The sequence below is a fragment of the Aquila chrysaetos genome, chromosome 24 (assembly GCF_900496995.4).
Source record: "Aquila chrysaetos chrysaetos chromosome 24, bAquChr1.4, whole genome shotgun sequence".
In the NCBI taxonomy this organism is placed as follows: domain Eukaryota; kingdom Metazoa; phylum Chordata; class Aves; order Accipitriformes; family Accipitridae; genus Aquila; species Aquila chrysaetos.
In genome coordinates, this window is record NC_044027.1 from 18,339,878 (window position 1) to 18,360,392 (window position 20,515).

Below are 20,515 nucleotides of genomic sequence, written 5' to 3' on the forward strand. Positions count from 1 at the left end.
ACAGCAACAGAAGTACTTCCCTTGACAGTTTTGATCCCACTGGCAGGTTAATGAACAGGAGACTGTAGGGGTGTGGGAGCTATGGAGACTGCAGAAGTCAGAATGAGTTTCTAGATTTTTTGGGTTTGATGTAATGTTAATTTCCAAAACCTACAAGTCTGCACGAAGGAAGGAGCTGAGGGTCCCCTTCTCAAATGCTCTGCAGCGTAATTTGCTATCTGTAGCTAAGATAGTCATAGATCAGATATCCTTAGTGGGAGGTTACCATAAATTCATGAGTATTGGAGTTACTTCACAGGAATTGGCAATGGTCTGTTTTGCCACGTGTGTTTCCCGGACATCCTCTTGGCAACTTTTTGCTCTCTCCAGTCTCCGGACCCTTTGCCAAGATCCCCACAGAGCCCAGGAAAGCCTGTGGCCCTAGCTGGAGGAGCAGTGATACCTGGAAGTTGAGCTTTTCCAAGGTGTGTCACTTCAGCAGATTATCAGCATGCATTTAGACAGGGAACTTGCTGAGGATCAGGCAGTTGTTACACATTTACCAGGGAGGAGGAGATCTCTGCTGGCATACAACCCTCTCTCCCCATCTGGAATCATTCACTGTTTGTACTGCATCAATCCTGGATGATAAATACCTGATGCCAGAGCTGACACTGGAGCACCCATGAGATGCAGGTGCTGCCATCTGCTGCCAGCATGGCTCCTCTTCCAAAAGCTGTGAGTCAAAGAACCTCTTTCAGCCCACTCTAGTTTATATCAGTCAGTCTCTTTGAATATAGAAGAGGTTGTGTTTAAAAGCATATATTTATATACTGCCACTTCCCACTCTCACCCCCTGAGGGGGCAATGCCACCTATCCACGCATGCCCTTCTAATGAGCATTGCTGCATGAATGCTGCCTGCTGGCCTTTTGTAAGTATGGAGTGCAGCCTGCCCGAGGATGAACAGTAAAAGTCAGGCTGGGGTTACAGCTTGCACAGCTGCATCGCAGTCATAGGTGGTGGCTGTTACAGCTGAGACCTAGTTTGGGAAATTGGTCTTGCTTCCTGAGGTACAAAGAAAGAGGTAACCACTCCCTTCAGGAAAGTTCTGCTGCAGTGCATTTTAGATAGGCAAAGTGAACAGAATTTGCATTTTCTATGCAAGTATCTAAGGAAAGTAGGGGATTGCTTTCTGTTGGGACTCCAGATGGAGACAATCTGATGTAGCATGCGGAAAAATGTATAGGACTTTCAGCTGTTCGCAATGACAGCCAGCTTATTTGATGGTTTGTGTGATGGTATCCTCCATTCTAGAGTTTTCTGGTTAGCCCTGGTGCTTTTAACACATTCATCACAAGTTTCAGTATGTTTGCCAGTCTGTCCCTTTGAGAGGTCCAGGGCTAGAATAGTTGAAGAACAGTGAAACTGATGGGGGCGCAAATCAGACCAGAACAGAAAGGCATGCTATCAGGAGGCTCATGTGATCATGCCTCCAGCATGTTTAAATTATTGATATTTGATAATGGATAAACAAGACAGGTTTTACCCCACTGTTAATCTTTGTTAGAATGATGATAATGTCTGAAATCTCCTGGCTTTGCTTTCCACAGAGATTCAGGACATGCTGCAGGTATGCGTTAGTCAGTTAAAAAAGCTAACTGCAGAAACCCCATCTCTGCCTTGGACCATCTGTTCAGCTCAGAGATGTGTGTAACTATATGAGGAATCATGGCAGTAATTATGATTACTACCAGGTGATCCATCTAATGTAGTGGAAGGTACTTGGGAGGCAGAGAGGGTAGAAGGAAAATTCTCAGTAAAAACAACACCTGCTTCTGCCTGCAGTACTTTGGTCTGGGGCTTTCTTCATGGTATCTCTGCTTCTACTTAATTATGGCTATAATGAAGGAACAGGGGTCAGTGGCAAGTGTTCTGAAAATTCAGTTTGCTCATAGAAACTACTCACGGGTGCTCCATTCACAGTTTCATATCTGAGCCAAATGCATCTTTGGCTTCAGGTCTTTCTTCTGTAAAACTCTGTAGGCAATCAGTTGTCATCAAAGCTCTAAGAATTTGAGAACATTTTGAGTTCCTGATCTTGAAGGTTAGTGTTCCTGATACTTCTGCCTCTGTCAGCTCCTTGGACATAAATGTCTTGCTCTAAGTTCTGTTTATCACAAATGCTTTTCAAGGTCTTCTACAAAAAGGATTTTTATTAAACAGGCTTTCTTCTTCTTTTCCTTTGATGGCTGCTGTGAAGAGAAAACTGACTGATCTTCAGCAAAGCCCAGTATTTTAGTACACCAAACACTGAGAGCTTGGAGGCTAAGGTCAGACCGTTTTTTTTTCTCAGCGCATGCTATTCAGATACACATCTCTTGAAAACGGCTGGAATTTAGTCTTTCTCCCTCTGTTTGATGAAATGAAAACCTTTTAAGTGATAAACGAAAGATCAACTTATACCCAAATAGCCAATACCTTAGAGGTTAAGGCACTCGCTGGGGACAAGGGAAGCAGAGACTTGAAAATTGTCCCAGCATGTAACAGAATGACATAACAACAAAGGAGGTTTTATTATATGTAAAGCTAGCTGATATTTCACACACTTCTCTCTAATCTTTCCTAGCTGAAAATCTATTTTGCAGCATGTTAACAAAAAGTGATGTTCAACCAGGAATGCCACGTGGAACTTCTTCCTTTCTACCTCTTGCAGGACTTTGTCCTGTAGCCCAGGGCAGTGCCCTGGACACGACTGTATTACATGTTGTGGGGAGATGGATTTCTGTCTCATTTGAAATTTTGCTCTTACTGAAAATTCCCACTATATTGTTAAGTAACATTCAGGGTTCTGAAAGTAAATAATTCACATGAAATGTTTAAACAATACTTTGTTCTTTTCATGACCCACAATTAACTTTTCTTTGAATCACACTGCATGCCTTTCAGATTTTTCAAAGCATGTGTGTTTCAATGTATACCTTTTGTCTGCACTTACTCTAAATGAAGTTTAGCTTAGATAGTTCTAGCTATGGCAAAGGCCTGGGTATTAGAATACCTGCATCATATCCGAACCTACCTTTCCTGATAGATCAGTTTTGACCAGACCTACCTATCTCCAAAGAACAGTGCCATAATCAACTAATGAATAAATAAGCAAATAAGTAATTTGTCGTGTGCTGTCCAAACAGAACACGTCCCCACAATTCCAATGCCTTCTTGGGGGGGGGGGGGGGGGGGGGGAGGGGCATGCCAAACCAGTATGTGCCCCTGAGCCTTGATTTTTCTTTCTGTGGTCTCTACTTTTAACAAATTGAATAGTCGTTATGAATACAATACTACCATCAGAACCCCATATGTGCATCTGCCTATAAAGGGCACACATTACTATAACCTCCTCTTTCACACTCGCTTCTGTTACTGGGTTGTCGTTCTGATCTTTTGTATTGCATCTAGATTGTTATATAATAAGTTTGTTGAGAGACACCATATCTATCTGACAAACCTCTAGTAGCAGCTTTTAATGGTCTGTAAGACTAAAGACTATGGTTTTTTATTAAAAGAAACTGATTCTGCATCAGCATGTAGAAATTTGAAATATACAGTGTTACCCTTGCAAATACAAGTATGCCTATGTGTTGCATGTATTTATATTGGCAGGCAGAAATCTGAGTAAAATGTTCCAGTTTTACTGTTGTTCCCTGACTCATATCCTACAAAATTTGACAAGATGAGTGATTTTGCCTTTTCAGCACATCTTTCTTTACCAGTGGTTGATACTGAATGAGGTATGGTCAGCAGGAAGTCAAGTCTGGAAAGAAAGATGAGCATAATAACATATTAATGGTCAATCTGCCTGGTCGATCTGGTCTCTGAGGCGAGATTGAGTCACTGTACCTTGGGACTCCCATGTGGGCTGCCCTGCTTGGCCACCTTCCAGTCGTAAGCATCGGTGGGCAGCACTGGGATCATTTCAACCTTAGAATCACTCTTCCCAGTCTTAATTTATAATTTACTTGATTTTAAGTTATAAGTTTTAAGTTATTCACTTTAGTAGCCAATCAAAAGTACAATTCTATTCTATTCTATTCTATTGCCTTATATCCTGGATAGCTGAAGGGGTACATGTGTACACTTTGCCTGTCTCCTGTATGTGAGATTTCTTGAAGAATCCAAATCATGTACCTTAGAATACCTATAATTTTTCTAAAACATATTGCATAAACAATTTTTTTCATTTAAGGGCTGGGAGCAGGCGAGTGAAGAGTCCAGTAATAAACATTAGCAATAGGGTTTTTTTTTTTCCAAGGGTGGTGTCTTTGAAATGTCAGGAAAAGGAGACCTTCCTGCTTTGCAGTTTTTAATGACCATTGCTTTGTTTTTCAAGTCTCTGTTGTGGCATTTTCTATTTCACTGCAGAACTCTTGCAGTTTTTCATTGAAATGTTAACAGCGTGGCTGACAGATGCCCATAGAAAAGATATGCAAAATTTTTTAAGCTGTACTGTTTGTAGGAAATACTCACTGGCAGCCATGCTATTTTTAGCGCTAGTGCTCCAGCTGAGACTTTGCTGTATTTGTTCAATGCTTAATTGTCTAATAAAAATCTACACTAAATTTAATAACTTGGGAAGTAGTGCATGATGGAGGAATTCTTGAATTGTTTTGATATGAAAACAACAGATGTAGAATTCTAAGTATCCATTTAATAAACAAAAATTTAGAGTGAATTTATTGTCTATGGAGGCAAAGGTTAGATGGACCCGTCAGCAGGAGCACAGTGTCAGTAGTGCCTCGAGCTCCTTCTTTTGCACTTACAGTGCTGGTGGTGCCACACTGACCTACACCACCTTGTTTAGAAGTACGTCAGAAATGCAGAAACATCAAAACTTAGTATTTTCTGTGACAAATGTGTCAATTCCTCCTGGATTCAAAATTAATCAAGGTTTAAAACTTCCCATTAGGAGCCATTGGAAACACCAGAGTAAATCTCCAAGGAGCACTGGCCCTTCTGCTATTTGCATAGTAAGCTAGAAACCCACATGTAGTAAGATTTACAAATATCCCATCCCATCTTGCTGTCATCAGTAGTGGAAGAAGAGCCTCTATTTCCAACGACACAGACTTCCTGATAAGCCGTGTTGTGTGTAACCACTGGTCAGTGCTGCCATTTAGTGTCTGGAGCTACAGTGCAGTTAAACCGTAATATTGTGCCCAACATGCGATGCTAACAAACTATGGGGTAGTTTTTGGAGTATGTTTGGGATTTGGGGGACCAGTCACTTCATTTGCTTGTGGCAGTATGAGGTAACACCTTACTGTTTATTTACTTTTCACCTGTCCTCTTAATGACAATATCCTGCATTTTTGAGAGCTTTGTATTTCCCTCCTCCTTTGAATTCCAGGTGTAACTTCTGTCAGATTTTAAGAGGAACGTTGCAGAAGAGGTGATTTAAGACTTGCTGGATATGGAGTTTTGATAGTGAGACACTAAAGGGGTAGGGGAAGGAAGGGAAGGAGAAGAAAGACAGGAGAACTGTAGGGAGTAACTTGGAACGTGGGGGAAGGCTCACGCAGGACAATACAGCCACCTTGATACAGTGTCAGCAGCTGTAGCTGTGTATGTGGGCTGAGGCAGGGGCAGCGAGCTTTGCAAGTCGGATAAACAGCTTGAAAAGAAGCAGATTTGACTAAAGAACCCAGAATCTTGATGAAATTGGGCAACGGGGAAGGTGTATGTGTCTGCTGATACCTTTAGTGTGGGCTACGTGTCCATTGTGGTGTTTGTGGCGCTAACCAAAACAGTAAGTCTTCTGAATATCTTCATGCATAATCAAAACACTACCTTATAACAATTGTTTGATTTTCTTTAGCATGTTTATAAGAACTGCAAATACTTTGTGGACTTGAAAGAAGCCTTAGGTTGATGCATTCTTATTTAACCAGTGAGGTGTCCGGAGATAACTTGAAGGAAATCCCATGCGTGGTCAATGACAGAGTAATGGCACAAACTCCAGTAGCTCTGTATTCTTGTCTGAGACTTTCCTTTTGCCCCAAGATAGGAAGAGAACTCGGGAGTTTTGACTCTCATGTTCTTTCTCTAAAATCTTGGCCATAGTCCCATACCTGAATGTCCCATGGTCCCAGCAGCTGCACCTTTAAGAGGTAACTAAATATAGCAACAGTCTTGATAAAATTGTGAGAATTGTCAATACTGCTTAAGAGTAACTTGGGAAATTACTATCCAAGGAACAGCTCATTTAATGCTGTGACAGAAATTTGGAAATTGTACCAGCAACTTTCAGGCAACTTGAAGATTGACTGTTGTCTCTTTTTGCTCCTCTTTTGCTTATCTCTATTTTAAGTCCTTTCCTTCTGGTAGTAACCTCACTTTCCCCTAACAGCATTGCTAAGAGGGACTGATTACTCTGAAAGGAAATACGTAGCAGAGTTGCTCCCAAGTAATGCAGAGTGAGTTTTTATCTAAAAGCCATAGGTAATAAATGAGAAAGAGGTTAAAAACCCTGGTCTGAGTCCAAAAAAGAATTGCTTCCAAAAGCGTGCTTAGAGGGGTTTCAGCAGGCTTTGCATGATCTCTTATGTATTAGAGTAAGTTTGTCTCCTTACAGCTGTGGCAGTCCAAACAATTTAGACACAGAGCTGCCTTTTAAAGCTTTTAAACCTATATTTCCCTTGAAGGTCTTCTAGTGTGCCACTAATCCCTTAAGTTATTGCACTGAAGGCACTCTATAATCCTTTAATTTACTTTGCTCTCAACAGAGACGGGAACGAGCTGGGTCACTTTCCATATTTGGGCATTATCAGTTTTGCTTTTTTTCAACTCAGACACTAGCTGAAGGTAGTTTGCTTTCCTTTTAAACACTGCAGAGAATATTTTAAATTTAGATATTAATTGCTTGTGTGTTTGTGTATATGTGTATTAAAAAAGGTACACAAACCCCAGAACTTTCTTACTCATTTCACTGTTTTATATAGCCTTAGGGTCAGGCTTTTAAACTGAGTTTCCTCAGGCCCCTTTGGAAATCAGCGCATGTAAAAATTGATGGCTTTTTGAAATCTGTGAATTCATACCCAATATAGAGCTGGTGAGGGTCAAGAAACAGTGTCAGCCACAGGTAATTTCTGGAAGCCTCATCTCCCCAGACCTACAGGAGACAAAGCTTCTGACTAAAATTTCTTTGGTGGTGCTGAAGGTAAAGCTTTATGGTGATGAGTAACACTAGGCAAGTGTTATGCTTTTTTTTAATATGCAGAAATACTATAAAAGGCTGTCTAGAGCAACACATTGGTTCCTGAATTTGAAAGGTTTGTCCTGTCCATTGCTTCTTGCTTGCATGAGGGACACAAGTTTTTAATTGTAGGTTTGTTCTTGAGAGCTAGGCTGGGAGTCCTGATCTGCTCTCGCAGGTTCGTTTATGAATACTGGCTACTCAGCATTACTTCAGAAGTTCATTTTAAGCTGAGCGTTGAAGGATTCACTTTGGGGAAAAACATGCCCTGAAATTGTATAGACTTTGAGAAACATTGACAAGAATAAAGACGGCCAAAGTTTTGCTTCATTAACATTTACACTGAAAAAGGAATCTTCAGATGCTGAGCACTTAATGTTTCTTTTTGAAGAAACCAATTTATTTGAAGTGCAAGTTTCTTTTGTACATTATGTGCTCACATTTTTGATTTCTTACAGCACTTCTGCATCAGTGAATTTCTTGTAGAGTCGGAGATCAAGCCTGGGCTTGTTCTGAAATATCCAAATGTGGTAATAGGTGGACTGTTGTAAAATTTGGCATCTGGAGTTAAATTACAGCATGCTTCTTAAGCTTCTTGGTTACTATAGGAACAAGTAATAGTCATCCTTCATGATTAAGCAGTGTCCATGGTAACCAAACGAGCAAGTTTTAAATGAAAGATATTTTTCCTTTACATTTTTAGCAGTCAAAGGTTAACAGTTATTACCTTTATACCCTTAGATGGGAACGAATTTTGATCTGGCTGGCATATTTAAAGTGAGAACATTTGGTGTTCATTTACATAACTTTACTTCTAGGACCAGCTGAATTTTGGGTGAATACCAAGATAAAATTTCTGAGAGTGGGGTGTAGTGCATTAATCTCCCCAGGAAGAATGAATGCTATTCACAACGTGCTAAATTGTTCTGCAGCATTGCAGTGTGTCGCCAAATAGCTACTATATTGCTCCTTGGAGTGACTGTGGTTCAGCAGTGGAGGAAGGAATCCCTACGTATACCCTGCATGTTCTTTAGGACGGAAAATGCAAGTGTCAGTGTTAGTGTAGGTACGAACATCCTCCTGCTCCCTCCCACTTCAGAAATAGGATGGGAAATGTACTAGTGAATATAGCCCTGCTAGATCCCTTTTTGTAATCTACGACACATTTTTGTTTGTAGGTAAACAGTGGATATTACTTTAAAAAGCATGGCAACACAATCACAAAGCTAGCACAATTGCTATAGATTAGTTGCATTAAGAAATATAGTAGTTTGGTGGTTTCTTTATGTCCATCTGCAGCACACCATTATTTATATGAAATAAGAAAACATGACTGCTTTTTAATGTTTTCTTTCCTATCTCTTTCATTGGCACTGGCAATGTTTGCTTGAAAACAAAAAGTGAGCCTGTGAAGCTGACACCTGCAAGTATGTTTTCAGAGCATGTATGTGTAAGAGAAGCAGAAATACCCACCCGCCCCCAAAGGAAATAGAAGTATCAGTCACAATAAATTAGGATTTACATTCCACAGTTAGGAATTATGGAATGTAAAATGATATCTTAAAAGAGTCTGAATAGCTAGAAGAAAGATGTATAAGTAACAGTAGTAAGGACAAGAAGTATTTTCAGCAATATTCTGGGTATGTCAGCACATAGGTAGATTGCCAATGTGTTGCAAACGCACTGTATGCTGACATACATGTGTGTGCATACACTCCCACATCCACACACAAGCAAATGCAGAACATTTGTGTAAGCACTCACCTTTAAAAAACAATCAGGTTGGCAGAGAAGGTGACACTCTTTTTATAAGCATTATCTTGTATCTAATGCATATTAAAATGAAGGAGACTTGTTCTATTTGGCAGGGGAACTCCTAGGCCTCCTGCATAAACATTTGGAAAAACAGAAAAAAATTCTCAGCTATCTCTAACATTATTCCTAATCCTAACCCTTCATAATTTTAACTGGAGGAAGAACAGTGTTTTCAGACTTTCCTGTCACTGCTGCTTTTTAATGCTGTCTTTGAGTTGCTTCATCAGGAGAGATACTAAATTTTGTCCAGTAGGTACCAAAAATTACTGCTATCCAGTTAGTTAAAATCAGTTATCCTTCTATAAGTGTTTCCAATGAAACTGTATCCCAAATAGCCAGTGTTAAATCCCAACCTTCTGCTTTCTTGAACAATATTAAAGTTCCTTCAATGTTAAGGCAATCTAACTTGGATTAATTGGCTCTGGGCATTAAAACTCTTTCAGGCTGATGTAAAAGCTGCATGTACTATGTGAATTTCAAATCTTAATGTTTGGTCTATTATGCAGATGGATGTGAATAGAGATATGTATGTGACCCCATTTATCTCTCTAATGAAGTGCCATCAATAGAACATCTGTTTCTTTGCCATAGAAGATGAAACCTCTGATGAATCATGCTTATAAATTAAGTATTTATTTATTTAATTTGCATTTTGCCAGTACAGACCTGTTACAGCAGCCACCACGCACGACTGGAAAAATGGCCTAGTAATTAAAGTGCGCAAAGTTTTAATTTATACTGTGCTGCTACTCCACACACAAAGTAAACTGTTCTGAACTGGTTTGTAGTTCACCTGTCCAAGTCAGCTCTCCAGAAAGCCCCAAACCAAACATAAGAACACCTCGCCAGTGAAACAGACCTCATTGATGGGAGACAAAAACATGGCTGTGATCTGGATGGGTGTCTCCCGTCTCACTGGGGGTGCCACTGTGGCACTATGTGCCTCTATACTTTTTAGTTCTCTCTGAAATTGAAAGCAAAGAGAGCCAACGTGCTGCAACGCAATCTGTTCTTGTGAGATTTCCAACTCCCCTTTGCAATCCCAGGAGTTTTAATGAAATGGGAGGCCTGGCACGACCTGCGTCAGCTGTTCTGAAATCACAGAGAGAGACTTCGCTGCAGAAGGGACAGTCCGTTCTCCAGCCGCTCTGCTGCGGGGATCCTGCGAGGTTAGCGAAAGGCCATGTGAGACCGTCTGCCAGGCGTCTGTGGTCCTCCACCACCACGTGCTGATGGCCGTCTTGTGTTGGGCCAGCAGTCTGCGGAGGCAGCTGGCCCCTGACGGTGCTTCAGCCCGTTGGGGCTGCTGGCAGTCTCGAGTGGAAGAGGGCTGTATTCTCCACGCCCTGTCCCAGATGGTGTGTATAGGTGGCATAGTTTACATCCGCAGTGACCGAGATTACGGAGTATAGAAGTTTCTCTATTGCCTTAGATTGCCTCTGTGAATAGGCAGCCATGCTGATGAAGTGCTGCAAGAAAGCAGCACGGTAACAGTGTTGAATCTTTGCAGAAATGTTAAGCATGATGGATGAGCCTAATTTAAACCTCCCCAGAGCTGACTTCTTGTTCTCCAGACTCCATGTTGCTTGTCTTTATCATCACATAGGAGGAAGCTTATGTTCTACTTCACTTTATCATCCTTTCCAGTTTAACCAGGGTATTAGCAGTCTCCACAATCTGGTCCCCAACCAGGCTAGAATTTCATCTTTTTCTGATGTATTTTTTAAGTCTGTGCTTGATTTCAATTTTACCCTGGAGAAAAGGCTCCTAATGATATGCCGTTAGCAAAAGATGAATTTGTTCTCTAGACATCATACCAAAGAAAGATAAATATCATACATATTTTATTTCAGAGACTGATAAATAAAGAATAAAAATACCAAATATATATATATAAATATCTAATTAAAAAATACCAGACAGTAAAATGGAGTTTGTAATAAAGGCTGCTCAATCAGCATGATTTGCTATTTATTTTTAGAAAGGGTTTCAATTTTCTGGATGCCTTATAGTCTCTCCCTGTCATCACCCTGGCACCAGGTCTGGGGACCTGCAGCTATGTCTTTCTTTTGGACATGGATCTGCTTTTTCAGTTTTGTAGTACAGAGAAGTTAGCATGTATATTTTCAGACTCCTCACGTTGAGAATTATCTGAGCTTTCCTTTCCCATTTGTGCTATTTTCTTCTTTCTTTTTTGCCCTCTGGGAGTATTTTTTTCTTGACAAATACGACTAATCTGTCTCCTCAGGTAGAGAATATATTCCTCATCAGTTTCTATGAGGGCAGAATTTGCCTTAGATACCTATCACTAATCTACAAGAAGGAAGGCAGTAGTACATGGACAGGGCCGGCATCTGCAGTGGGGATGTGAACTGGCCAGAGGAGAGGTGTTGGCTGGCTGGCTGTGCGCAGAATGGCCCTCCGCAGCACTAAGAGGTACAGGGCAGCGTACAGAAGAACAGGGAAAGTCCTCCTAACTATCAGCGATACTGAACGTCAGCTAAACAAGCAGATAGACAACACCAGAGAGAAATCCCACACCCCTGCTGTCCGTGTCAGAAGCAGATTTCTTCCAGGCAGCGCGGATCTCCTTTGTCCTCTTGCTCGGTCAGTGCTCTGGGTTAGGTTGGCCAGGGAAGGGGCTTCAGCTCCCTCTAGTGAGGCAGCTGGATTTCTGCTATATCAGAGCAACACTCCATTTACCCCACTGCTGGGTGATAACAGAAACACAGTTTATTCCAGCTTTGATTGCTGGAAGGCCTAACTGAGCTTTCCAGGAGAGAAGAGGCTGCAACACTAGGCAGCCAAAGCCCACAGAAAGACACGAGAAAAGGGCAGTAAGTCCCTTTTCTGCTTGCATGCATCAAAAAGCACCTCAGTATGCTGCTGGGAAAAGAGTTCTCTTACTGGGTAATACTAGAGAAAAGAGAGGAATAGATACATATCAAGTACACAGAAAAGTAGCACAGCTTTTTTCAGTACTAGATTCAAGAGCCATTAATAGTGCTTGCTCAGGAGCAGTATGAGGAATATTAAATACTACACAGTACACGATATCTGGGAACCTGACACCGAGATGATATGAGATCCATTAAAGTGCACAGCGTGCTATGGCAAAGGTCAGTGTCACTTCAAATCATTATTTAACAAAGAAAAAGCTCTTCTTCCAGAAGATCTTAGTCCCACTTTGAGAGAAGATGGTCATACTTTTTAGCTGGTGGGAAGCAGTGTGGTCTGATGTTTTCTGTGAGTTGAATTGTTTTTTTGTTTTCCAGCCAGTTCTAATAAGGCTCTTCAGTTCACACAGCTGTCCCAGCCACCATTCTTGTAGCTGCAGAGGATTGTATGGCTCTGAGTGGTGCTTCAGGTGCCTTTTTATGCTTTCAGGCAGGGACGCAGTTGAGTCAGAGATGCCATTCCCCCTGCTAAGCTGAATATAGTGGGGTTTGTAACACTTAAGTCATCTGTGAGGGAAACAAAGGTAATGGTAAGAAGCTAGATCTGTTTGGTGTAGTCACTGTGGATAGCGTTAGCTATAGGCATACAACCAGCCTCTAATTGTTTAATTCTAAATATTTTGTGCCAGAGTGTAGCACAAAAGTCAAGTAATGATTCCAGTTTATTTTTTTGTTTTGTATGTAAATGGTTAGATAAGTGAGGGGTTTTTTTACAAGCTATAGTTCTGTAAACAGTATCCCTAATTGTCTGAGAAGGTAGTGAGAGCATGAGAAAATGGGAAACTATTTCTGCTTAGAGCATTAAATGAGCAGGGTGTAAATCACTGATTCTGATGTAGAAGAGTTGTGGGTACAGCCAGTGGGATTGCAGAAGTGTATTTAGGCTAGAGATTCTAGATGCAAAAAGAAATAATTTTATTCTAACATAAAAAGTGGTGGTGACACAAGCTTTCATTAGCCTAGAGAATACCCACTCTGAGTGTTCATTAGCTTTGGTTTTAGATGAGTCTGATTTTTCAGAGGGCAGCATTACCTGCCCTAAACTTTTGCTTCACGACCATTTTTAGTTAAAAGTCAATTTTATTGCCTAATAAAGGTTTGACTTTTAATTAATTTTGCGTGGCATAATGGTTATAATATTGCTGTAAGGGATCAACTGGAATTCACTGAGGGATCAGCAGGGCATTGGGCGATAGGTTCCAATAAATAGTTCTCCGGGTAATTGAACAATGAAACTGGCCTTGCAGCTGTATTTCTAGTCCAGCTGATGGGAGCAGGAAGAGAGTGTTAGCAAGGGCATTCATAACCTTTCAGTGGTTCGTAACTGACCTTTGTCCACTGGAAATCAGACATTTTTGCATCTCTGCTTCCCATTCAAAGTTATTCATGCCTTGTGAAGGGTAAAGTTGGCTCAACTCAGTAGTTATTATTTTCTGTTGTTGTTTATTCCCGGGGTAATGTTCCACTTATAAAAAGTGCCCCTATTCTAACAGCAGCTTCTAAATACCCCTTTGGATTCAGATTAAAGAGCCATCTTTCTTCCTGGACTCATGTGGCCACCTAAAGCTATCTGAAATGTAGGTTTTTCTGCAGCCTCTCTTGAGTATTCGGAATCACACAGGCACTACAAATATCTCGTCTCCAGGGATTGTTTTTAATTCATACATGCTACTGTGAGCCGTGTTAAATAAATCACTTCTGTCACTATGTGCCTCCTCCTCTCCTCTGTTGGGTTTGTAGTAAGGAGTTATTAGATAATGCAGAAATTAGAAGAATAACACCTAAATTCATTAAGCAATAAAATTAATTCACAGAGTGTAATTGTATGAGCAGGAGACCGGTAATTCCTGTTCCCTCTGGTTTCACAGAAACTCCACCCTGGTAAGCTCTCTGGGGCACCCTGGAGATGTCAAGCACTAAACCAATGGGGCAGGACCGGGAGGAGCACACCTCCATTGGCGGATCACTGCCGAAGGTCGGGAGCCAGTCTGACCTCTCCCGGGGCTGCCTGTAGGACCTTTTCCACCAGCTTTTGGTTCTGACGAACTCTTAGCTTTCTGCATTACCTCCAGACGATCTGGTGAAGTTTTATTGTCCTCTAAAGTCTCCTTTCCTTAAAGCACGTCACTGCGGTACGGTGCAGGAACCTGGCCTCCTGCCGTGTCTCCCCAGCGCTGCTGGCTTGCCTGGCATTCCAGTCATACTTCTCTTTCTTGCTGCCTCTGATGAAGTCATCATCTCTACTTCTCCTCTTATTCCTGGCTTGTTCGGAGTGCCATGGCATGTGCGTTGCTGACAAGCACGGCTTCCTTTTGGTGAGTTTGAGGGAGACGTTTTCTGATTGCTACCTTCTCTGACGATCGTTCAGATTTGTACCTCCCTTTCTTGTTTGGAGTTGGAACAGTTTCATATCAGAAAATCAACTTGCTGGGAAGTGCCTGCTTGTTAGTTATTCCTTCCAGCTGGTTCTCTTTGCTTTTGTTCATACTGTGTCTTCCACTGGCTGATCCCTGGAATTGTGTGTGAGAGGAGATAAGGAGAGGGGGAGAGCGTGAAGAGAGATGAACAAACAGGAGTTAATGTATTTCATTCCCACGAATGAGAGCATAATCCTGATGATCTCTTGGACTAGCTGTGATTCACAAGAGCAGGTAATGCAAATGTAAAAACATCTCACTTGCTAAGTGAAAAGTAAACAGTATTAATATTTGTTCATGTGTTTGTTACACATAATGACCTGCTCTGTGGCAGTGTCTGAGAAGTTGCAACAAAGAAGGCAGTGATGTTGAGTGGGTTAAACAAGAGCTTGGGTGCCAGGAGTTCCTCACAGTCTGTTCTGCTGATGTCCTGGAAGCCTTGGGGGGGGCTGCTACGCTGCTCTGTAACTATTCTGCAGCATGAAGAACAGGCATGGAAGAGTGTAGTAAGGCTTAATTATTCTGGCAATTCAAATGCCTTGAATTAGTTAACAAATCAAATGTGTTTATTACTGTACAGAAACAGTTTCAGAAATATTCATAAGCCCTAGGTCCTAAATTAATGTGCAGTGTTTACAGTGCTATGTGTCCTGTTGGCAGTGAACTCAGTGGGATACTTTCAACCCCGGCAGTTTAAAAAAAATCCTGGTGCAATACACACCAAGCAGCATTTTGGACCCAGCTATGTATGATAACCCAGGAGAGGTTTCAGGGGTTTGATAATGTCAAGGAAGTTTCTCTTTGAAGATCTTATCCTGCATTGGGGAAAACCCAAAACATTGCAGCCTTCTCTAAATATTTGGAACAGCAGGAAGCACCTTTGTTTGTTTCTTCTTGCTTCTGTGATTGTGTAAGGTGAATGTGCCCCAGCCCAGCGTCAGACTGTGGCAGACATTGAACAGTGCTGCTTATGGGGAGATTAAGTACATGTTCCTGAAAAATAATTGGGAGGGACCACAGCAGCACGGTTCGACAACACGCAGGGTGAAAGTAAAACAGTGTTGAGTAGAAATGGCCAGTTATCATTGGGCAAGCTTAGAAAAGTACAGGAAAAATTCTGTCAACAATGAGGAGAAAATTAGATGAGGAATTTCCATCAGAATGGCCACAGTCCTCCTCAGAGTGACTTATGAACCTTTTCCAGTCCAATTTTGAGATTTTTGAGAGCTTCTAAAGGGCCAGGTAATATACTTAGGTGGGGCTGCCTGATACAGTTGTCCAACAGTAATTAGACAGCTTCATATTGCTCATCTGTATATATCCCGTCCTTTATTTGGGTATTGCATTGTGGGCTGGTGGAAATTGCGGAGAATCAGAAAGCAATCGCTTTCTGTGGGCATCCGTTTCTGCCGAGTGGCATATCTGCTGCTGGGTAATGTGGCTTTCCTCACTACACCCAAGGAATCCATTTTCAGATCCAGTATGCCTGCACTATAATCCTCATTTAATAGACTGTTACTTCAGTGATTTTCAAGCCTCTGTGTCATAAAAGAAAGATTTGGAGGTTTTAAGTTCATAACAAGTTGAGGACTTTGGGAGAGCAAATAGTGTCCTGAGATACTGTGTGTCTAAGTCCTCAGATCAAATCTGATGTAGAGCAAATAAATGGACAAATGAAGGTATAATCCTGGAATTTCTATGAGCTAAGGGATAGTGTTAAGCTAACAGAGAAATTCACTGTCTAGTGAGGATGTTATCTCATAATACTAAGTGCTTCTGGAAATGTCATTCTGTGGTTAGGTGCCTGCAGTAATACTGTTCCTCATTCTGGAATGCTTTATCCTGGGATACAAAGTGGATGGCAGACATTAATTAATGAAACCTTGCAGTGTTCCCATGGGATTTTCAAGGTTTTTATCAATTGTGAATCTGATGAGAAGCATTAAAATGTCCAAGGGTCACACTGTGGGTCTGTAACAGAGGTCAGTGGAGGACCCTGGACTCTTTGTGCTATTGAGAGGTGTAACAGAACTGCCATAGAGTCTGCCCAGCTAGAAATGGAGTGGAAGTTCGGGAGAGGAGGGAGATGCGTTAGAGGTTGTGAAGAAAAGGCTGAAGTCAGATACTGAATCTGATCTCTTGTAACTTGCTTGTCTTATGCATAAGTGGGCAAATTTGTCAGAAATCACAGAAAATAAGGCTGGAAGGGATTTCGGGAGATCATCTGGTATCCGTCTGCCCCAGGAGAAGGGAGGGAAGGAAGCTCATTGTACCTGAACCTTGCCTGACAGGCCACGGAGAGGTTTAAGATAGGCTTGAACATACATTTACTGTCTGTGTTAAGAGAAGACTTTTTCCAATGGCTAATCTAAATATCTTCTGCTGTAAATTAAGACATTTCTTTTTCAGCCTCTAGTGGCTATGGAGAGAGTTTTTATTATTGCCTTACAGCGACCTTTTATGTGGTGTCTGGCTGCCTTGGTGTTACTGTGGGCTTGCTTTAGCAGACATCGCAAATGCCAGTCTCTAGGCAGAGTAACCCGGCTTAAGACTTTTCCTCTAACCCTGAAGAAATAAAAAGGGCAGTTCAAACCTTTATGTATTCATACTGTTCGCTATGTAAAACTGTTCTGCTGTACATGCCTGGTAGTTAGGAGTTACTAATTTACCTGTAAGCTATTTTTACTTCCCTTTAAAACAAACAGCTCACCCCCACCCCCACCCCAAACACCCACACCCAACCCTCTTTCTCGTTATTTCTGGTTTCTTATAAAGAGTTTTGTAATGTATCTCTCCTGGAAAGCCTCCCCTCTCCAGTGATACCCACACTGCTTAAACTAAGCTAGAATGGAGATTTGACTCCAAACACTTTATGAACCATAAGCTTAAGAATAATAGGAAGCTTTAAGTCCTAAACCATCTCTGTATTTTGGTCTGGGTCAAACCGATGTGTTTTGCTGGCCCTGCCTTGGATATATTTTAATGATGAAGTAAGAATTTAAGAGTACAGTTCGGAGCAATCAGACCCAGATATTAATCAGCCCCAGCTCATAACACACTCTCCCTTTCTCTGAAGAGGTCTGACCTGTGTGGTTGAAAGAGGAAACAGTTTGACAGATTACCAAAAGTGAGACAATTGTGCACTTTGGTCTGACAAACCACTATGGTGCAAGTCAACAGTGCTGTAACACCTCTATGGAACAGCAAGTACTTTCCCTCTGTGCTGAAGGCGAGAGGTGTGTTGGGGCTGGGGAGCACAGCTCGGTGCCTGTGCCGCCAGCCTCTGGGGGAAATCATTTCTTGCAGCTGCTTTTCACGTAATCCCATCGTTCCTGTTTTCCCACCATGTCTATGAGAAATGCTTTAAACAACGTTTATTTTTCTGGTCATTAAGAAAATGCAAAGCAGCTTCTTCAGTTGTCTTGTCATCTTGAACTCACTTTCAAAATGCTGTAATCAAGTAGTTTCTTTATGACAGTCCAAAAAAAGAAGGCTGCTGTTCAGAGGAACAGGGTGGGATCCTCAGTGTGAAATGAGATGACACCAAAGGACTTGGTTGTCTCCTTGAGATTCAAAGTGCAGCATTCTGCAAAGAAAGTGGCCAAGACATTAGAAGGCTTGTCTGGAAGTTGTGAAAGCAATGAACTGGCTGATTTTGGCTGACTGGCTCTCATACAGGTTACGTGGCCACTGGTGAGGAATTATGGGCGGGATTTGCAACCAAGGAAGGTGATGCTAAACAGGCACTTCACCCAGTCCATGGGTGGAATCTCACAATCTGTCCTTCTGGAATAGTTTAAGATACATCTCAGGAATTGTTGAGTGGAATTGCAGGTAGTAGTTGTTTCTTACAGATCCTGGGTGACTGCAGTCTTTGGCAAGGGGAGAACCTTGCTAAGGGGACAACGCTCCTTGCTAAGACCTGATGGCAGCAAATTGCAGAGGCTGAGAATTGGCAAACAAACCACCTCTAAGTTACACTAGTTACGAGAACATCGTTGTCTGAGACATTCTGAAGTATAGGTTGTTCCATCCTTAGACTTCTTTGCATACTAATTTGTAGAAGCCTTCCTCTAGCAGAGTCTACCATTTAATTTCCCTTTGCAGCAGGTATTCTTCTTCAGGCCACCTCTCATTCCCAACCAAGAATCCTAGCAATGATGTAATACTCATTGGCACACCTGTTGCCTGTGAAATTGTGTATTAGAAGGAGTTCCCCCAATGTTTATTTCAGCTCCATTTTTAAAATTTATTTTTATGCTCATAATTTTTAAAAAGAGAAAAACAACTGTGTGAAAAATCTGCTTTTCAGTGTCATTCTGAAAGTATTGTTGGTTTGCTGTTGTCTTTGCTTGGATTTCATATTTTTTAGTAACTAACTCAGTGTTACATATCCAGACTGTCTTTCAAAAGTTATAGGGATTTCTATAGATCAGAAGGGTTTGTTGATAAGGTGACATGAAGGACAGAAAATATTTGTGGAAAAGAAGCCTACAGAAAGGGAGAAATTCAGTTAACAAAAGTCCAACCCAGTGGATGTGGATAAATAAAAGAGTAGAGAAGATTCTGGTGCCTGGGAGAATAAGAAGTATGAGTTTCATTCATCTTCTCCAAAGCTTACCCTATTCTGTATTCAGGAGACCATGATTTGATGGCAGTGGACAATATTTTGATATGTATTAGTGTGTGGCAAAAAAAAGCCACAAGAAGACAGTTTTTGACAAAAGCCTTTCCCCAACTTGCACCTTACCAATGTATTTATATACCACCTGATATTTGTTTAATTTTTGTACCTATTTTGAGAATTTTTAAACAGTTTTGGGTTGATTTTGAATGTAAAAATTCTTCATGTCCCCAAAAGTCTGGCTGTGAGTGAAAACTGTGGAGTTCCCACTCTTGGATGTGGTCAGTGCACTGCAGGGCAGGGACAAGCAAAAAAGAAGCACTCAGCTCAAAAGAATCCCATGTGCTTACTTTCAAAGGAGCAGCAAAGTAACTGGTGTTTGAAAATGAACTACTCCTCACTACCAGGAGATTTACTCAGTCCTTTGTTTCATACTCCTGACACTTTATATGGGCTTAAACTCTGCTCATAAACATGATTGAGCTGTTACTTGTAACCTTCTTGCCTTGCTGTAGAGATCTATATAAAGACATTTTCTTAACCTGCAAAGCCATGCGCAGATCTCTGACCCATGTAGATTCATACAGAAGACTGTGCAGTCCCCCCTCAAGCAGGGAGCCTCCTCGCCTCCTGGAGAGCTGCAGCACTGTTCGAGGAGGAGGAGGATTCTTCTGCCCTTGTCTCATGTGTCCAATCCTGAGAACACTGTAGTCCGGACACCTGAATTTTTTTCTTGAATTTATCACTAAATGCCTACATGATCATGACCACAGGCCTTGCCCATTTTCTAGACTTCCTGATCAACAGAATGGAGATGACACAGCTCTGCCTTTTGGGTGATGGAAATGCTTGGCTAATAAGGATTCTGGAATGGTTTGAGAAGGGAAGATTATTACAAGGTCTGAGCACCATTGAATGGCAGCTTGGAAATAGGTCTATTTTTATGAGCTCCGTGGTGCTTTCAGAGAGGGTTTGTGAGCTGAGGAAACACCACCTCATAATGCTGTTGCTGACCTTACCTAATACCTTTCTAAATCTTCTCAGTGTTAGGCATATTTGTTAATTTAACCTTTTCAGCCCCCTCCCTTCCTCACCAGCAGGGAAAGAGGCAAGTATTCCTATCCACATTTTATACCTTAGCAAATGCAGGATTTAATAATTTTTTCCTAGTTACAAAGCAAATTGCTAGAGGAATTAGAGAGGGAACTTAAGCATCCAGTGCCTGTAACCCCATTAGCAGTTTCCCTTAGGAGTATCAAGTCCACAAGTGCATGGATCTGTACTTTGCATATAATTCTCACTCAGCTCAATACATTTTCTGTTTACCCATCTGCAGACTGGAAATAACGATAATGCCAACCTGTCAGGCATTATCTGAAGCTTACAGTTGTATAAAAAATGCTAATTGTTGAAGGTGAAAGTCTTGCTGATTGAACGTTGTTCTAGGCGGCTGTGGGAAATACGAGCGGGGTGGT

The 20,515-nt window shown here is 41.5% G+C and overlaps 1 protein-coding gene across 7 annotated transcripts in view; it reads left to right on the forward strand.

Annotated features, from left to right (window-relative positions):
- The window catches only part of LOC115334876 (DAB2 interacting protein), a 211,742-nt gene that overhangs the window by 46,373 nt on the left and 144,854 nt on the right, over window positions 1-20,515 (forward strand). Inside the window, exon 1 of one of the 7 annotated variants that reach the window (XM_029999648.2) lies at window positions 14,300-14,314. The exons of 5 other annotated variants lie outside the window; for them this stretch is intronic. The gene's annotated coding sequence lies outside the window, so the exon portion shown is untranslated. Of the gene's footprint in view, window positions 1-14,299; window positions 14,315-14,635; window positions 14,651-20,515 lie in introns of those variants that run through there. One more of the 7 variants, XM_041119742.1, reaches the window with a different exon arrangement.